The sequence below is a fragment of the Glossina fuscipes genome, unplaced genomic scaffold (assembly GCF_014805625.2).
Source record: "Glossina fuscipes isolate IAEA_lab_2018 unplaced genomic scaffold, Yale_Gfus_2 60, whole genome shotgun sequence".
Lineage (NCBI taxonomy): Eukaryota > Metazoa > Arthropoda > Insecta > Diptera > Glossinidae > Glossina > Glossina fuscipes.
In genome coordinates, this window is record NW_023998432.1 from 3,869,870 (window position 1) to 3,891,512 (window position 21,643).

The following is a 21,643-nucleotide window of genomic DNA, read 5'->3' on the forward strand; positions in this document are numbered from 1 at the left end:
CCCACAAAAATATTTTCTTTTTTTTAATATGGACGGATTAGGCTTTCAAACCAACTATATCTCAATTGGAATTATTTAACATGAGCTCTGTTAAGTCGTTAACAGAGGTATGTTAACAGAAATGGTAGGTGTCTTTACTAGTTAAATTCGAATTTATCTTCACACCCTTTATATTTATTTATTTATTGTCAGTTATTTAGCAATATTCAATATTCAGTGATGTGGTTTTAAATAGCTTAGCTTAAACTTATGTTTTATCTTTTCCTGACCATATTGCGGTAATTCGCGAGCCATTTTGGACGTGATATAGTCTGCACCAGAAACTTTATATACCTTCAAATTGCTAATGACTTGTGCTAGCTGCGCAAATTGCACTTCGCTTTAAAATCTTTTCTTGCCCTCCATAAATTATATGGACGCAGTAATTAAACAGTTAAATTTTCAAACTTTGGCTGTAATTGCTATTGTCTTTGGTCGCTAAGCTTAGCTCTTAACTTCCTAGCGGACTGCAACAAATGTTACTTCAAAAGTGGTGATCTAAATTTTTGCCATTGTCTTCGGAGGATGCGTTTTTATTGTATTAACTTTTGTATACTTGTAGGACTCTTATAAGTGTAACTAATTCGTTATTTTTCATCGAATTCCTGTGTTGTCAATTCAATTGCTTTTCGCAACGCGTGATTAAAATTGTCAAAGCGACAACATGTTGCACGTCTTCCAACAAAGTGTCGGGTAGTGCATGTGAGCAGTTTGTGTTTTTATTTGGGAGTTTAGGTGACTTAATTTGCATAGGTTGGACCAAACAGTTTATTTCTATAAGGATTGAGGAATGAGATCAAATAGGGAACTACACAAAGCTCATACCTTATATTACCGCGAAGTCGATCAAGTCTGGGATCTCATTTAAATAGATGATTAGTATGTTGGCTGCCCACATGCGACTATATTAAACTTATTCTTCGTTGTTTCTGTGCATAGTTGCCTTTCTCTTCACCCCTAGCATGGATATTTAGCGTTAAAGTCACATCCAGATACAAATTTCCTACCCAGAGTTGGGAAGCACGTCGAGGGCTGTGCACCGAGAAAATCGCCACATTTGGATTAAACTCTATAAGATAGATAGTAGTCGCCTGTATAAATAGTAGGATGTTTTTGCCTATACATTTAATGACGAAGATTAAGGCTTTTCCACTTTTCAGTTGTTACGTATATCTTTTATTAAGATTATCAAGGAACTTTACAGTTGCCGAATAATTATTACGTTGAATTTATTTTTACCAGCTACTTGAAGTGAGTTAATGAGCGCGTTTGACCTAAGCTCTGTTTCAAAAATTGGTCGCAGTTTATGTTCCTTTATTCGGCGTATTGTCTCATTGTCAACGTCGTTTTCATCTTCCGTAAACAATGAAAATTATCTGCTGTGTTTGCTTGAATATTCGGTTTAGATGTAGCTATTTTGGCAGCATTTTCAGTTTGTATTTTCGTATTCCCATCATTTATGGAAAGGATACTTTTGGGATTTGTATATTATTATTTGTTACTGTTATGGAGACTTTATAGAATAGCTACGGTATCACTAGTCGCGGAGGTAAACTTTATCGTGGTGATTCCTAGAAGTTTCGCTATATATGTATATTACGTTAAATCATCTTTTTCTACAAGTTAACAGAGCACTATAGGATTTGTGTGCAAACTGAAGATCATATTTACTTAGTCCATCTTTTTCCCATATAGTGTTTTAGTAAATGTAAGCGAGAGCTTTGGCCAATTTTATTAGAGAACAATACAAAGCTTAAGTTTGAACTTTCAACTCAATTTCATAAAAAAGTGTTATAAAAAAAATTCATACCTATCGATCCGATCCTATCGTGATATTGTTAGCTCTGAATTACTGGAATAATTTAATTAATACTTCAATATTTCCATCTCCTAAGATGGTATTGAGTTATTCAAGATTTCAAAAGTGTTAGGTAGAGGGTGAAAAATTACAACTTGTGCTTCTTGTTTTATCGTGGTCCAGTATATCTCTTTAGTATTTACATATATTTGCTTATACATGAAATTCAGCTAAAATAAATTAGTCCTCAAATCCGATTAACTCTTAGAAATCATTCTTATGTCAAGTATTATGGCTAAACATATACAAGGTACATAAAGAAAAATAATAGAAACACAGTAGAAAACAAATAAACGCATATTTACCATTGCATGCCAATGTGCAGATTACAACACAGTATATTAGCCGAATAAATTGTTTTCGATCGTTGTTTATTTAATATTTATTGCTCAATTATTATTACAGTAATGATGACAAAAAAAACTTTTCTTCTGCTAAAGGTATATATTAGTTTGGGGAAAAAGAAATCCATTTTTTTTATATGAACTTCAGGACTTTATTTAACATAGTTCGGATTGTCCGATTTGGGTCAAATATGCACCGTTTTGTTGTATGATTTGTTGCCATTTTAAAGGTAACTTCAAAATGCCTCTCTCATAGAAGTCCTGGTCTCTATTTGCAAAAAACTCTAGTAGTCGATTTTCACAATCCTCCCTAGATTCCAATTTTTTATCATTAAAGAAATTTTGCAATGCAAGAAAAAGATGATAATCGTTTGGTGCCAAGTCCGGACTGTATGGCGGATGCATTAAAACTTCCCAACCAAGCTCCCGAAGTTTCTGGCGAGTCACTGTAGATGTGTGTGGCCTAGCGTTGTCCTGGTGGAACACGACACCTCTCCTGTTGGCCAATTCTGGCCGTTTGTGGTCAATCGCTTTCTTCAAACGGTCCAGTTGTTGACAGTAGAGATCAGAATTTAGCGCTTGGCCATATGGAAGCAACTCATAATAAATAATCGCCTTCCAGTCCCACCAAATGCATAGCAAAACCTTCCTGGCCGTTTGAGGTGCTTCACCGCTCTTTGACCACGATCGTTTTCGCACAGGGTTATCGTATGTGATCCATTTCTTATCTCCAGTCACCATGCGTTTAAGAAATGGGTCTATCTCATTCCGTTTGGCCAAGGCTTTGCAGATGGAAATTCGATCCATCATGTTTTTTTCTGTTAATTGGTGTGGCACCCAAACATCGAGATTCTTTTCGAATCCAGCTTTATGTAAATGGTTTAAAACTGTTTTATGGTCGATTTTTAGCTCCTGGGCGATGTTACGAACTGCTAACATGCCTGTCAACTTCGATCATTTCTCTGAATTTATCGACATTTTCGACGACCGGCCTACCTGTGCGAGGTGCATCTTTGACATCAAAAATTCCTGAACGGAATCTACGAAACCAAAATTGCACATAATTGGCTGTTACGGTATCGGAACCATAAACACCATTCACAATTTTAGCCGCCTGGCTTGCATTTTCGCCTTTGTCAAAGAAAAACTGTAAAATGTACCGAATTTTCTCTTTTTTCACTTCCATATTTAACACGCTGTAACTCACAACTGAATGCACCAAACAAAAAACAGCAAAAGAATTTTTTTTACTGCGAATTGTCACCTTTCCAACGAGCATAGATCTGAAATTGTTTGATCGATACTTTACGAGAAATCTATCAGTGCAGCCATCTACCGAAAAAATAATGGATTTCTTTTTCCCCAAACTAATATATCTACACCACTTGTGGTACGTGATGTTTGTCGAAGTAAATTTGTGTAAAAGTTGATGAAATTTGGTATACTTACGTGTTTTGGCCCTAGGACGAACGCTATTGGAAACGGTTTGGATCGGTCCACTTTTTCGAACACTAACCATATTACGACCTATTTTGAAATATCGTTATATGGAGAAAATTGCTATTAACAAAATATCCCAGCAAAGGTGGTTAAGTAATGTTGTTTTGCACAGTCGAACGGCAACTCTGTGCAAGCACTGTGATCATATATTTCTCTTTGTGCAAAAAATTTTGCAATTTCTTCTTTTATATTATTTCTTTTTTGCCGTTTACGTTTTTAAAAGTGTTCAAATTTATTAAAACATATCGAACCTTTTGTGTGTTTATTGCTAAAACTGATCATCGCGGATACCGTACGTGTTTCCTTTAAATACAAAAAAAAAAAAAAAATTGAAAACATTTGACATTATTCTCAGTAGTTTCCCAAACCTTTTCAAGTGTGTGGTTATTTCACAAATAAGTAAATAATAGACAACCATAAGACATAATGGCCCCGGGGCCGCCAGATAAAAACTCGAATAGATTTCATCTATTAGCTGACACATCCCCCCAAAGAAAAAATTCCGACTGTCCGGTGTTGCCAATTAGTGACATCACTCCTATCGACAAAAAATATATTGTTATTTCTTCAACCGATGTTAGAGTAACAATTTCCCAAATTAGCCCTTTTGCTATAAAAAAAAGCTCTAAATAGCATTAGAACATACATAGATTCTATCTCGATTCTACACGATGGGAATTTACTGGTCCGCACTGGGAACCCGCGGTGCTTTCGCTCTATATCCCACCTTCGTAATCGTTTTCTAAGCAATTTCTACAAATTCTACAATTTATTCTCCGTATTCTCTCGCCCAATCTCTCTTTTATGTTGCCTCTCAAAGGTATTGGAAAAGATTATGGCATCTAGATTATCTTGGTTTCTTAACTCCAAGAACCTGATAACAAAGCAACAAGTTGGTTTCAAGCGGATAGAAGGTGCATCGACGCTCTGTTACATATTGATTATTTCACAAGCAAAGCAATTTCCGAACGAAATCACGTAACAATTCTCTCAATTGATTTCGAAAAGCATTTGACAGAGTTGGTCTTCATGTTATTTTAAGACGCTTAAAATCATGGAATTCTTCAACTACATCAAATCATTCATGTCGCATCGGCGGTTCAAAGTTAGAATCAACAATCATCTTTCGGATTCCTTTCCGCTAATGAATGACATTCCGCAAGAATCTCCTCTTTCTGTCACGCTTTTCCAGATCGCCTTCAACGAAATTAGCTGAGCGTATACTGAGAATCGAACATTGTCTCTACGCGGACAATGTATACAATTTTACAAAAGAAAAAGATAGCACGAAGGCAATCAACATCCTCGAATCTATTGGACGAGAGATCTCCACATGGACAAATTCGTCAGGGGCTAAAATTTCCACACAAAAATCTAAAAAAAAGCACATTTGTCGAAAGCACATATGTGATGCAGGAAATCTACTGATGCATATTAATGACTTGCCAGTACTAAACGTGCAGATGCTGCATATTCTTGGGCTCACGTTTTCCCACAAATATCGTTGGAAAGCACATTGTCTGCGGATAAAAAACTCTATCCTAACAAGGGTGAATTTCATACAGTAAGTTGCTTGGAGAAGCCATGCGCATATTAACACTATTGCTTATCTTACCAAAATGCTTGCGTTAAGCAAGATTGACTATGCTTTGATAATTTATGGTGATTTACTTGCTTGTGCCGTGGTAGATGTTTCAGGACAGGTTCTTCTCAACCACATATTTCACGAGAGTACTTCAACTTTCGCAACCGAGGCCAGAGCTATCGCTCGCGCTGCGAAAACAAACTCAAAACCGTCATTGTTACCGACAGTTTATCGGTGTTACATGCTATTCGGAGTCCTTCGACTTCGAGATGGAGCACCATCAACAAATTAAGGAATATAATTACAACACCCAGGGAAAAATTAAAATGTTATGGGTATCTAGTCATATTGGTTTATTGGGAAATGAGCAGGCTGATCGAGCGGCAAAAGATGTTGCTTCTGCTCCTCTAATTATGGATGATGCCATCGAAAAGTTGGATTTTCGGAGATACATTGGAGTAAAAGTTAAAAAGAAAATTGCAGACGAATATTTACAATACCATCATCAACACTACTCTTCCATCAACCCTCAATTAATTCCACCTTTACATCCAACAAATGTTGAGAAAACCAAGATCCAAACATTTTCGAGAATTCGCCTTGGTCATACAATTGCAATTCACCAATGGATCTCGAAGGAGTTTTCCTACCCAATCTGCAGTTGTGGACAAATTCTCACTATAAATCATATTCTCTGCGACTGCCTTAACTTTTCCTTGGGTAGAAGTATTGCATTTGAAACGATTAACCCTTTGAACATTCTACAATCAGCTTCAGAGCACAATATCAATTCAATATATTACTTTATTTATACTACTAAGCTTATTGCCTAATGCACATTTATTTAAATTAGAGCTGATAGCCTGTGTTGCTAGTGCTCAATGTTTTTTTTTAGTCTAAGAATTTATTTCATTAGTCGAAAATTATTATAATAATAATAATAATAATGTTATTTCGACATGATATTTTGGTATGAAAAGTCGGGACCAGCTGGGGCAATTTTTATTTTAAACCCCCATTTAAATAAGAAAAACTGAAGTTCACATGACAAAAATGTAATTTTAAAAATTTACTGTACCTAATTTGGACCATCCCAGTTTATTTTTTTGATCCTACTTTATATAAGGATTTGCAAGCAAATTTTTGTTTATCAGGGCAAAAAAAGTCGAAATTTTAATATTTTTTGATGAAAATGAAATGGCAGTTTGATATAAATGGTAGTTTGATATAAAAACTAACTATTCCGAATTTAAAATACATACCACATTTTCTAAATTTTTTGGGCACAACCATTCTTACGGAAAGTAAGCCTTTATTTGCAAAAAAGCCTAATTTTTAATATCCAGTTCCATAATAATAAGTTCATATACAAAAAGAGTATAATTTTTGTTTTCTATGGCAAAAATCAGAATTCTGTTAGACAATTTGATGTATGGTATTTAATAGTCGGTCTATCCCATTACAATGTTTTCACTTGTTTTGTATTACTGTTTGACGAAGCGGACAGGTTTGCTTTAGAAACATATTTTAATCAATCTAAAATTGTTATTACACTATGGCTCCTATAGATGAATCACAGATTTTTTCTATTTTTTTGAATAAAAATTGAAATTTATATCGTATATCTCTTGTGATTTATAACTAACGAACAAAAAGCGCGGAAAAGTAAAAATATTTTCAGTTTTTATTGCAGAAGGTAGTTAGCATTGTGCCTATTTTTGCGAACGGGAGATTGTTTATACCAGATATTTTTTATTTATTTATTTATTTATTCCACTTATACTAGAAACTCAACTAAAACAAAATGGCAGTCGAGTTCAATTGACTCTTAAATAAATCTTAAAATTAATTAATAATAAAACTTAGTATAAGTACAATAAAACAAATAAGGAGGAAAAAAAGAAAAAAAAAAAAAGCATGTACACAACTAGCATAGAGCCACACCCACAACCGATACAGGACCAAATTGCAAGTGAACCCCTAAGCCATCGCAAACATGCATAAGCTTGGAAACCGATAATTGTTAACAACAATTCATTTTCGAAACGTAACGATTTTTTAGGATAAAAGCTAATTTAAATACGACATAGGTAAATCGCGCGTATTAAGCAATGTTGTTTTAATGGACTTTAAAGAGTCCGTTAATGAGAATAAATAATAGACGTCATTTAGGTTCTTGCAAACAACTCTGAGAGGGTTAAACAGTTCAAAATTATATTTGCATTGACTAAGCTTTATCAACATAAAATGCCTAGAGAAGCGGTTAGGGACATTAAAGCCTATCTCACGAAGTAATGCGGGCGAGTCAATTGCACCATTTATTAATTTGATTAAGAAGGAAGCCCCAAGAACAAATCTACGTTTCTCGAGTGACGGTAAGGACAACAGAAGCAACCTATTTTCATAGGGTGGAAGAGTGGAAATCGGGTCCCAAATTCCTAAGGGCAAACAGCAAGAATTGCTTTTGTATAGATTCAATTGAATCTACGTAGCACCTATATGAAGGAGACCACACAACAGAGGCATACTCAAGTATAGGTCTAACCAAACACATGTAAAGCCTTTTCGTAATGTAAGCATCATCAAGCTCTTTGGACCACCTCTTTATAAAACCAAGCGTGGACCTAGCTTTGCTTAACGAGGACTCAATATGCAAATTGAAACGTAACCTATAATCGAAAAGAACGCCTAAATCTATGAACGAATCGACGTCTTCCAACCTGTGCGAATCAATGAAGTATTGAGTACTGAACGACTTCCTTTTTAAGAAAGAAAGCTTCTTACATTTATTTAGAGTTAGTTTCAGAAGATTGAGAGAGCACCATGCAGCCAAATTGTTCAAATCACTTTGAAGATGATGTGATTGCGATTCTACGGAAAAAGAAGAAAACAGTTTCACATCATCAGCATACATTAAAATCTCGCTGAATTTAATGACGGAGGGCAAATCATTGATGTATAAATTAAATAAAATAGGTCCCAAGTGGCTACCTTGAGGTACGCCAGACGTCACGGGGAATTCATTCGAGGTAATGAGGTGAAACAAAACCCTGAATGATCTACCATGGAGATAAGAGCTTAACCATTCCACTAAGAAGAGAGGAAAGCCAGAGGTCTGGAGTTTAAATCTAAGTAGTCTATGATTAACCATATCAAACGCTTTGCTAAAGTCAGTGTAAATGACATTAGTGCGAGAACCACTAGAAAAAGCCTTAAAAACATGAGAAGTAAACTCTAACAGATTGGTCAGCGTAGATCTTCCCTTTCGAAAACCATGCTGGAAAGGAGAAATATACAATTTCATGGAAAAGGCTATATGCTGAGCCACAATTCGCTCGAACAGTTTAGGTAAAACACTCAACTTGGCAATGCCTCTGTAGTTCTCTACAAGTTGCCTACTACCACTTTTGTGAATAGGAATAAGGAAAGAAGTCTTCCAACACAAAGGGAAAACACCTAAATTCAAAGATTTATTAAAAATCTTTGAGATAACACCGCATAGCTCGACAGCACACGTCATTTTCAGGAATAACTAAATTAGTTATCGGATGTAGGTACTTCGCTAATAAATCGAAATTAGCAGTCGAATAATTTTGTCGGAAGTATTCAGCAAAGAGATTTGAGACTTCAAAGTCATCCGAGGAATCAGAGCCATTAAAATAAACATGCGAGGGATTTATGGAGATTTTTCTTTTTAATTATTAACGAACGAATTAACGAACTTAAAAAAGTATTTAGGATTAGCAAACAGACAGAAAGGCAATATTTGTGTCAAGACTGGCACCCGATACATCTGTGGATAATATAAAAAGTTTTCTGGCAGCGAAAGTCTCATCTGTCAACTTAAAGTGTGTTAGCATTTTTAAATTGGCTCGTTTTCAATCTAGAGCAATCTTGTCTTTTAAAATTCTAGTTCCGACTGAAAATATGGATATGTTGGATCCTAAATTAAGGAATTTATCCCTCGTGATCGACCCCGTAATACTAATGTAGTTTTTTCCCCTTAAAAAAACTAAACATTTCTTTTCTCATTTATTAAAATGTTAGGGCCCTATATTCAAAAATTCGTTTTACTTCCCTAAATTCAGAGAGCGCGGAGTTTTCCTGTTTGGCCTTCACTAAAACTTGGTTAAAGCCTGATCTGCATACGTCGGAACTTTTCCATAATTCGTTTCAGGTTTTCAGAAATGATGGGTTGTATCGCAATAGTGGTGGTGTTTTAATTGCCATATATGCGGCAGTCCCCTCCTATTCAGTTGAATTTCTCACTACTCCCGACGTTGAATTTATCGCCGTTCGAGCAAAATTTCCTAATAAACACTTATATGTAACCTGCTCTTATATTCCCGCAAATTCGGATATCTCCATATATATAAGAAACAGGCCGCCTTCATTTGCGTAACGGCCAGGCAATCTAAATCTACCGATATAGTTACATTGATAGTTCTGGCTGTTTGGTTCCTACTTCAACATCTGATAGAGCTGTTGTGTTCTTTAATGAATTATTCGATCATAATTTAGTTCAATACAACGGTACCCCTAACTGTAATGGTAGACTTCTTGATGTTTGCTTTGCCAATTTTCCTGAGATTTGTGTTAATCGTTGCATCATCATCCAGCATTGGGTATTTCCCTTCATTACAAACATGATGGTTCGTTTAACTTATGTAACGTTCCTACTTCAACTTTTTCAAATAAATCTTATGATTTCCATAAAATCAATGTTTCAATGCTAAAATCACATCTTTCACATATTATGTTTGATTTCTCAGTTGGAAGTATTGATAACTTACTGTTGCCGTTTTACAATATATTAAAAGCTCGATAAGTTAATTTAGGCATTTATTATCAATAAAAGGATGCCTTTTTTTTGGTCGAAAATTGCACTTTTTGACTCAAGCACTCGCCAATTAAACAATAATTCAAAAACCCCCAGATAGATAGTTTCGCTAGGTATGGGAATATGGATTAAATGGTTCCTTTTTTGTCAAATTCAAATTTCGACGAGTTATGCTGTTTGCCGTAGAACAAACTCCCCTTGGGCTAAAGATATCGCTAGAGAATATCTACGATGTTGTAATTTTTTAATAATTTTCAACATTAATTTTCTTTTTCAATACTTCTCAAATATTAGGTGTTTGCACATAATTTGATCATTTGTGACTTGAAGAAAGCGTTTATCAAGAAAAGTTGGTACAATACATTAGCCGTTTACTGCATAAGATGATTAACTCCACTTTTCCAAAAATCTTAAATTTAAGCGTGAAACTTTCCTGAATAATGAAGATTAACACCCATTAAACGTCATGATTTTTGTAGGAGCTGCAAAATAAATTGTTTATTTCAAGGGGAATTTTGATTAAATTCATACTCTAATGTAAATCGTTGCAATAAATGATTCTTTGCAAATAAAAATTCAGTTTTCACACGAGCGGGGAATTAAAATGACAGAAATGGTAGCATCAGAAAAAAAGTTCAAATATTTTTTCGACTTAGAAAAAGCTTAGGCCTTTCCTAAATTACCCACATTCGTCCAAATCCAAATGTTTCGCCAACCTTTTTATGTCGACACTACCTTTAGAATAGTCAGTGGTTAGTAGAAAAGTAACAGTTATAGGGTCTCAAGCAAATTAGCTTAAAATTCTTAATGCTGTGGATTAATTTAGAGAGATTCAAATCCGTCCTCTCATAACTGAAATTCGCCTACAATAATGATTCCGAATTGAATGTCAATAATATAAGGAAATCTGTAGCATAGATCAGATAGACCACAAACTTTGAAAAATGTACATCAGCTTTTACTATATCCAAAGGTTAGAACTGTGACGCAAGAAACAAGCAAAGATATGATGGACCTGCTAAAGTTCACTTCTTCTCTTAAACATGCTTGCTCTAAAAGCTTGGCGACAAATCGAAACAATGAATCCTCACATACAGTTGATGAAGAAGACATAATTTATATGAGTTAGTTACTAACAATATACTATAAAAGGATTGTTAACATTCGATTTAACGAAAAGTATGTAATAAAATTTCATATCAGACTGCCAACTATGAAATTTGTAGTTGACAATTTTGCTAACTTTGGCAGCTTGCTATTTGACAATGACTTAATATTTTACCGCTCTGTTTCTTTTATTAAGAAGTTACACATGTTGCCCGTTTTAGTAAATCATTCCAAGCTCGAAAATATGTTAACTTTCCTTAGAAACTATTTCTTTTTAGTAATGAATCGGTCGGAGATTCGTACTGTCATGAAGTGTGAGTTTTTACGTGAAACTACGACATCACATATCGCGTGAAACATGGATGGTGTATTTGATTCTAGTGTAACTAAACCGCACACAGTATCACATTTGTTTGCCAAATTTCGCATTGACAACTTTGACCTAACAAATGATCGACGCAGTCGCCTATAATCGCATCTCAAAGTGCTTATAAATGATCAGTAAAGCTTGTTATCGGCAAATAAATAATATTAACTCATTTAGCTTGAAGGGGTAAAGCGAAAAAGTTAGATAAGTGGGTTGGTTCCCCATGAACAGAACAAAAAATAAAAACAAAAGCGTTTGATGTTGCTTTCTCGTCACAAATCTGATCCATTTTTAAATTGAATAATCAATTACTTGCGATAAGAACTGGATTCAACATGACAATCGCTAACGTTCAGTCAAGTGGTTAGACAAGGGAGAATTACCAAAACATACTTGAAAGCGTAGTATTCATCAATGAGTGTTTGATGGTCTAGTGCAGGTGCGCTTCATTACAATTTCATGAAACCAGGCTCCTCGATCACAGCAGAAATATATTGTAATCAACTAGGCTTAAAGTTGAAGAAAAACAGCCCAGATCGGTCAACAGATCAATTGCTATCTTATCGCACGATAGCACCAGACCACACACTGACTGTGAGAAAACTATAGGAATTGGAGTTGGAGTTCTTCATCATCCTCCATACTCACCAGAGCTGCCTTCCACTGCCTACCACTTCTTTCGCTATTTGGACAACGTCCTGATACGAAAAAATTGCAATTCCGATAATAGAGTAAAACTGGCCTTCCAGGACTTCACAGACACTTGTTCGCCAGTGTTCTACACCACTCGCCTGAACAACCCGGCGCCTAAATGGTAAGAGTGCGTATCGGCGCATACTTTGATAAATGAAATAATTTCTTTTGTTTTTAAGTTATCAGTAAACTTTGCCCTTTTTTTCAAATTTCATCCTTGACGACTTTTTCTGCAAACAAAAACTGAAAAATTTAAACAATCAATAAATCGATTAACTCCATCAGTCATATAAAAATTGTAACATTACTGATATTTAGTTTTTCTTTCTTAATTTTATGTACCGTTAGATGAAAGCTACACCCTTCTATATATATATATATATATATATATATTCGTTCTACAAAATCTTTTTAAATTTACGTTACAAAGAAAATTTTATGAAACAATGTACACGCTTTTTTGCACAGCACACCCTTCAATTGACGGTCGACAGACATCTACAGTAAGAGTTTCATTTGGTTTTAGCAGCTCGTAATACACTACAACTTGCTGATCCCTTGCTGTTGCAGAGCAACACTTTATGGCCATGAATATGCCGCGTCAGTGTCGATGTGGATACCTCTCCTCGAATAACTCACGACTTTCTGCACTTGGAATTGTCGCTGTAAACCCACTTTTTATCGCCAGACGCAATACCCCACAAAAATCTCTTCATTTTGTGCCTGGCAACCAATGAAATTGCGATGTTGAAACCGTTCAAAATGACATTTTCAGCTAACATGTATGGTATCTATTTTCCCTCCTTTGGATCTTTCCCATCGTATGTGAACGTCTAGGAAAAATTGATTCAACTGCTAAGCTTTTCGAAAGTTTTTTGAAAGACTGAGCAGACTTTTCAATTTAGAGTTAATCAATTTATTTCAATTCACGTGTCTACGAACGTTTTTGTGCTCCAGGCCGTTCTTCCGTCCGAAAATGCAATTCTAAGCGTTCCATGATTGGCATCTGTATATACTGAATAACTATGTAATACTAAATGAAAAACCATAATTTTATTTTGCGAAAAGTCAAAATCATCGAATTCAATCGTTGTGCACAATAATATTTCGCATTATTTTATCATTTTCGCTAACAGATGTCGCCGGTCAAAACAATTATTATTATTGTTTTTCTACTTTTCTTTCTCTAAAGAAAAATTGCCAAAAAAATTTTTAGGTAATATTAGCATTGTTTACTCGTTGGAATAAAGTACGCAGTTTGTCACAGTGCAACATTCATATTTACAGCTTGGCCCTTTCTAGCAACACGTACAGCATTTAGTCTTTAGAACAATTCTTTCTCTTGATAATTGTGTGGTGTTACAATAGTTACAGGCAGTGATACAACTTTAGAGTAAATTTTAGAATAAATAGTGTAGTATTTGTTTAAATAATTCTACTTTCTACTGAACAATATATCTAAACTAGCGTGACACAACGCATTCATAAATATCCCCTTTTTACAAATGGAACGCTTGACAGATCTAATGTGATCTTACTAATCGTTATTGGAGATTGATTATTCTGTAACATAGGGTGCAATCAATCGAAAAGGACCGAAATTTCCATGAAACCAAATGAAAAATCATTACACTGAAAATTTAAACGAATACATAGTAAAACAAAGATATTTGAAAAATTCGCTAACTCCCTTATTAGATGACACGTCATAGTAGCGGTCGTCTTCGGGCAAAGTCCATATTAACATAAGAATTTTTTCACAGAATTAAGTACAAATTGTTGGTTATGTAATTCGTTTACAGAAATTAATGAAAAATTTTGCAAATTCAAAACACGCTATTGCTTAATTAATTTTTCACAAATTTATCATCGAAATAAATGAAATAAAAATAACTAAAACTATAAAAGCTAATGAGCCGAACTTGTGAAAAAAGCTTAACTCAAAATATTTCAAATAATGAAGTGTACAACAAAAACGAAAGCAAAAAAATATTTGAAGAATAACAAACGCATTTTAATTAAATACGATTTGTAGCAACTATAAAAACAATTGCGAAAAAACTAACCAATTTAATTGAATAATGTAATCAAACTCATGAGGGAAAAAAGAGGCACTCATACAAACACTAATAAAAATTAACAATGCAACCACAAATAGCAAAAAAATAAATAAATAAAGTTAAAGTAAAGAAGGCGCCTTTTATAAACAAAGTGAATAAAAAACAAGTGAGAAAGTCATATTCGGCTAGAGTCGAATCTCGGGTACCTACCACCATTGAAATCTTTGGCATTGCATACTTTTACTTATTGTCATAAAAAAGTGAATGCGATAGAATTGATCTTTGACATTTCATTTCACTAAAAGGTATTGTTGATAAAAATTAATCTACCACTTCGTGACGTCCACCATAATTAATTTAAAAGTAGTACACTTAGCTTGTGACTTTCTACTCTCCAAGTCCTTTTATGTAATACCCATATCAACGGTATTGTAACGAAAAAATTAACCCACTACGTCGTGACGCGCTCTATATTTATTTTAGAATTAACGCATTTTTGGGCAGGTAGTACATCTTTATTTGGGGGATATACAAAACAACTTCACACATTTTGTCATGTTTACCTTATGATTAATAAGCATGAAAAGTGAAAAAAGTAAAAAAAAAAATTTAATTTTTAATCACTTGTAAATTTGTGGGGGCATGGCCGATTTTACCCAGTAATGAGCGAAAACCCACAAATTTTGTTTAGAAGAAGGACTTGCGTTCAGTTTACGCTTCACTGCGGGCTTGTGTGTGGGCAAGAAATAAATTTTTATTCCTTTTGAAACATAAAGGTGTCCTTAGTTTGATTGGTACTGTAGGCGTGTCGTTTGACAAATTTAGACCATTTTCAATACTAATCTGCAAAGACTTCCAATGTTTCTACCAAATTTATAATCACCCTGATCAACAATATATATACTTTATTAAGTCTCTGAAGCTTCCTTTTGGGTGTGGCAAACATTACAACAAGATAAGTACACTCCCCATTCCTCAGTGATGGGCATAAAAAGTAAGAAAATTGTATTTGGCTTTGGCCGAACCTTCTATCCCTACCATCTTTATCCTAAAAAAACCGGCGTAAAATAATATTTCGATGCTCTATAATTTATAACATCTGTGCCCAGTGTTCAGTCAAAAGGACATAAGGGTGTTTGTATAAGATATAAGGACAGATTAATGTAGTGCTTCTTGAATCAACGAAGGTAAAGAGCAAAACTTTAAAGTTAATTTGAGAATACTTAAAGCTGTTTTAAAGGCACAAACGGACCGACAGCAAGAATAGCAAGTCAAATCGATTTTTCTGTCCGCTTTAAAACTGTTTGAAAAAAAAAAAAACAACATGAGCTCGTCGACCAAACTTTCACGACGTTGTTATTATTTTATACGAACCGGCACGCCTAATGATTCTGTAAAAGTAAATTTTTCTATTGCTGATGTGGAATATATCAGACTGGTGAAACATGTACAAAACATTGAAGTAAGCATGAAAAATTTCATAAAGTATACGATACGTATATAACATGCTCTTAATTGTCACGGATGACGCAATGAATTTACTCACTTTGTTTTTTTGTCTGTTGTCCGTCTCTTGTAATCGTGATTAAGAATTAAAAACCTTTTCTGAAATAATAAACGTAGTGTCAAGTTTTTTCTTGACATTGCAAGTTTTGGAAAGCAGCTAATTTTGGGCTAAGGATCAAGGAATCATATGCGAATAACAAATAGCAAAGGAAAAAATATAGCAAATACAAATATTGCACAAAAGTACGGCCCAAGCCGTATATAATTTTATTCATTTCATATTTAGTTATTACTAAGTAGAATTTTGACCGTGTACATGTGCGATATTTGGATATACACCTAAAAGAAATCAATCATTTTGGTTTTGGAACTCGGCCTCATGAAAACTGAAGGAGACGAATAATTCATGAATCTAAGTTCGGCGCTTTCTGGCAAGTTTCTAATCCTAATTTTAACAAAAAGTCGTCAAATAATAGAATAGTTTAAAATCTATTAGGCTTTATGATATGTGATGACTACTTTTGCTACAAACGACGTGATGAAACTATATAATCATCCTTCAGTATTCGATGTAAAAAAAGGAAGTGAAAAGACAAAACTAAAACTTAAAATTAACACAAACTACATCAGCAAGTAAAACAGTTCTAATAATTACCGCAAATAGTGATCATTTGTGGCCAACATAACTGCAAATTGCACACAATTAAACTTTGATTTCATTCAATTACATTTGAATTGGCTTGAGTTTGATTTCATTCATTTAAATAGTTATGATGAACAAGAGATTAAGTATACACAAGAAAACCAAAAACAAAACGCGCACATCCTCTCTATGGTGATCCATAAAATTGCATTAGTTTACTGCATAAATTACATTACTTTACTGCTTTTATTAATCCTTTAGAGTTAATCTAGCGTAAATTTCTAACGATTATATCTATATATATTAAGCATTTATCACGAATTCATTCTGAAAACACTTTACTACTTAAGCACTTAAAAAAAAAAAAGAAACAAATCATTTCTATTGCTATTCAAAGTAGCGACGGCAACGTCAGAAACGGTAGCGGATTTAAACAGTATTTAACTTTTATCTCTCTCTCGCAATCTGTAAGATTTGATCGGTTTTCAATTTGCCGTTTGCTAGTTAATGCGATTCGATTAGTCTCAAATTTGTTTACTTTTGCTGCTGCTGCTGCTGTTAACAATGATGACGCTGTACATAAAGTACATTATTACCGTATCAGAGTTTGATGTTGACTGTTTGTAATTTTGTGGTTTATGTGTAATATTTTTTTTTGTGCTTTACCGAGCTTGTTGACTAGAGTTGACTTATGCGTTTAGAGAATTGCTATGAATGGTTGGTCTATTGATCGGTTCGCTGAATTCAAGCATAACAGTAGCAATAGCAGCATAATTTATGCGGTGACAATGATATTGCTACTCTCTAAACGTTAGGACACCATCCAGTCAATGAAACTCAAACTCATGATTAATAAGCCACAACCTTATAAATTATTACAATAAAGGAAAGTAATAAAAGCGAAAAATGTAAAGCAATTTTAAATGATAGTTGAAGAAAAGGGTTTGTGATATTCAAATTTACCCTATTTATCTTACATTTTACGTAAGCCTTATATCATTCAAAGATTGCTGCAGGGATTTACCCAAATGATATTCGGACGGAACGAATTAATGTGCTGTGAATCAAAACTTTCCAATTAAGTGCTTACAATTTTTGCCGACTAAGTGAAGATACATGTTATGTGGCAACGTCGGAAAGGAAAATGACGCCTGATCGCCATTGATCATCTTTGGACGGCATTACCTTTGTAACATAGATCCCGATACTATCAGTGCAGCTTCATCTATCTTGGCGATATTTCTCAGGCATTGCCGTTGTCAACCACTTTTCATCAGTGATCATCAATATCTTCAAAAATTCCAGGATTTCGTGTCGTTTCAGTACCCATTCGAATTCGAAATTCAGCCTATTAAATGTTCGCCGTATTAATTGCTGTTCAGCCCTATGCAAACAAGTCAAAGCCATTGTTTGGTCATATTTTGCCTCCGCAGTAATGTCAAAAGATGTCACATGGTGATCATCCTCAATTCCTTGAAGCATTTTATTGACTTTCTCAGCGACTGACTGACCAACCCGCGGCTCGTCTTTAAGAATGAAATTTGTAGGAAACGAACCAACCTTTACGCTCTGCTACTTTTAACAAAATATATTCACCATAAACATCATATCTGCGAAACGTTATCGCCTTGGTCGAATTTATATTGTAAAATATAATGAGTGCGTTGAAAATTTTGGCTCATTTTGCTTTTTTATATACCTATTCAGTACCGGCTTTCTAATGCTATCAAAGTTAGGCGACCCTAACACCATCTATTAGGAAGAACAACACACACTTTTTTCGTGACGCAACATTAGTGATTATTTGGCCGCACTCTATCTAGAATTGCGATAAAGAATTTGACAAGAAGGATATGGAATTTACACAGACTTCTGACTTGACTTCACTTTCGTGTAATGGATACAAGGAAATGAAACACACAGAAAATTTGAAATTAGTTAATAAACCAAAAGTTAAGTTATTTAATTTTTTTTTATTTTTTTTTTTCTATCTAAACGTGTTTATAGTAAACAAAATGTTTCTGTATTTTGTTTTAGTGTTCTTTCCACGAGTTCTTTCATAAATTCCCTTTTTTCTTTCCTCTTTCTTCTATATTATGATGGCTGTTAGCCTAATTCTTTCAATCCATAAGGTAAAAACTTGGTATCAGTTATATAGAATTTAGAGTTCGTCGAAGGGATTACGGATCACTTACGGCGATGACGCTTATCTTTATGACTTAGTTAACCACCGAAATTTTTAAATTTCATGTTCCAAAAATCGACGCATGATTGTTGAGCAACGAATGCCTCCATAATGTGTCAATGTTTAGTGCATATCCTCAGCTTAAGATAACATAACACCGTTTTTCTTCTTGCTACTGGTGATGTGGCAATAACAGTAACGAGCTCGCTGTCGCGACGTAATAATTACACTTTTTGGGCGTAAATTGCAGAATATGGATGCGCACGTTATGTAGTTGTAACAAGATGGTGCCACTTGTCATACAGTCTGATAAACCATTCAATTAGTGCAACAGCTATTTCATCTTCCGCGAACTTTGGGATAACTTGGAAAACTAATAATTAAGTTCTGCCAAATTTTATAGTCATATATTTAATTTGAAATATACAAAAACAAGGCAATTTTTTCTTATTCTAACTACAATAGCTAATCTTATAACTGCAACGCTCAAAATTCCACCACTAATGGTTACACACCTTAATTTAATGAATTTTTTTCATTCATTATTTATTACATTTCTATTCCCGTACGCAAAATTTAGAAATTAACTTTTGATTTAAAAAAATTTTATTATTAAGTAAACAAGCTGTCGTTATTTAGTCAGTTGGTTGGCCTTTTGTGCATTCGTTGTTTGCATATTGCTGTTTGAAATCGTTTTTCATCGCAGCTTTAAAAATGACCGAGATGCGTTCCAATTTGTACTTTCACTAAGGAAACAAAATTTGACAATACGAAGACTGACCGAGTAAAACAAGCAATAGCATATATTTCCAATTATTAAAGAGTGACAATGCCATAGCCTGAGCAGAAGGGAAAAAGGTCATTATTCAGCGTTTTTGTTTTGCATCGTAGAACTGAAAAAGGATTAATTTATGCAGTAACTACTAAACAGTAATAAGAAATTCTACGTTTTAAGTGACAGTTTTGAATTAAATTTTATAATTTAATAATACTTAATTTTGCTAATGATAGCGATAGTTAGTTATATATCAATGTACCAATTTTATTATATTATTTATAAACTGCAAACATACCTCACATACATACGTAATCTCAAAGGGGCAACATTCGGAATGCATATTGCTTGATGTACCTGTCGTTCTTCTCGTTGGTCTCAGAAAATTCGTCAAGGACAAAAGTTAAACTCATCGATCGAGCTTCAAATTGGTTGTGATGTGCCGATAGATATGTCTAATTGTGCCAAAGACATAATAAAATCGCAAAATTAACACATTTTTTACCCCAATTTATAATCTGAATTAAATATCAATCTCTTCTCTCTGGTTTCAGAACAATTACAAAGGAATACATCATTTTCTTTTATAATTAGTGATTGGTCACATTGCCAAAATACGACCCTAAACTTCATTTAAAAACACTAACGCAACCATAATTCTGGTAAAATTTCAAATTTTGTATATATTTTTTCAGTTCAGCCATAAAATAAACAGACTTCGTTGCACATATATCATTATAGAAGATGAAAGACGAGAAGATTTACTCAAGTCAGTCCGTCTGATCAATAGAAACTTGTATTAAATTTGTGAGATTATTACATTTTTTCAAATAGGGACGTAACCAAAGAAAGCATATTTCATTCAAAATATAACCGGTACGTAAATACTTTTTCTCAGCAAACAAATATATTCAGTATATAACACGTAAGAAGAAAATCTATATAACCTAGAAGCAGTAAGATAATCGATAAAAGCACAAATGTAAAAATGTATACTACAAAGACTGTCACACGAGCAGTTATAAGGTAATTATTTGACTATTAGGTTTTTGCTGATTATGGCCGTAAACTAGTTAATACCTAGAAACAGTTCACAATTTAAAATACGAAAAAGCATATTAAGCCTAATTTTAATATCTATATGAGAGAGTAGCAAATGTGGCATTTGCAATTGAATGTTTCAAAAATAAAGGCATCCATTTTTCATCAAAAGAGAAGAACTTCATCTTACGGTCTGGGTAGGATTGCTGTTCACTTAATTTATGCTCACTGCATAATATATATCGAATATATTTCATCTGATATTTGTAAACATTTCTTATAAGTAATTGCACAAAGCAAAACCTAGTTAATTTTGAGCAGAGTTGTGGACCGATTTAACTGGGTTTTAAAATTAAACTAACGACAGCGAATCTGAGATACCAACCATCGTAACTTGAAATAAGAAAAAAAAACAAAAATTATTGTCTTTGCCGGGGCTTTTTGAGACTAATATTTTACCTAATTTTCACATGTCCATATTTTAGATTGGTCCTTGATATAGCCGGTGTTCACTTAAGACAATGTGAAATTTACTTTCTGTACTTGCCAAAGCTATGCTTATTTTGAGAATTAATGTGTAAAACTAAAATAAGAATATGTCTGCTGGCCACTTTGTCAATTGATACGAGCTTGAAGATTGCAAGGATGAATGGACGGAAAAGACATAGCTAAGACGTCGTTTTCGCACTTTGAAGGCGAAATCGTATCATCCCCGAATATGAAAAGTAAATTGAAACCTTCGTGGAATAAACAACTTCTGCTATCTTTTTTTATACACATTTTATATGTAAAATGATACACGTTTATTCTACATAATTTATTAATCGTACATTTTATATTATTTTAATTGTTATTTATTATAATTCTTTCCAATCATTACGGCTACCACCGAAGAATAGACCATATTCTTTGCCGTCCAGAAAAAAACAACGATCCGCAACAATGAACCTGAAGCAAAAAGGGACCAAATTTTAAGCAAAGTTTTTGTATATGTTATCCCTAGGCATATCGCATGGTCGCAAAGCAAACGGATACATCTAATACGAAATTTTTTCTGTAGAAACTATTTTGAGTTAAGCAATAGCAAAACCAACGATTGC

At 33.9% G+C, this 21,643-nt stretch overlaps 1 protein-coding gene across 7 annotated transcripts in view; it reads right to left on the reverse strand.

Annotated features, from left to right (window-relative positions):
• LOC119637529 (rho-associated protein kinase 2) overlaps positions 1–21,643 on the reverse strand; it is a 60,353-nt gene that overhangs the window by 21,222 nt on the left and 17,488 nt on the right. Inside the window, exon 1 of one of the 7 annotated variants that reach the window (XM_038033596.1) lies at positions 3,691–3,713. The exons of the other annotated variants lie outside the window; for them this stretch is intronic. The gene's annotated coding sequence lies outside the window, so the exon portion shown is untranslated. Of the gene's footprint in view, positions 1–3,690; positions 3,714–21,643 lie in introns of those variants that run through there. 7 annotated transcript variants of the gene reach the window in all.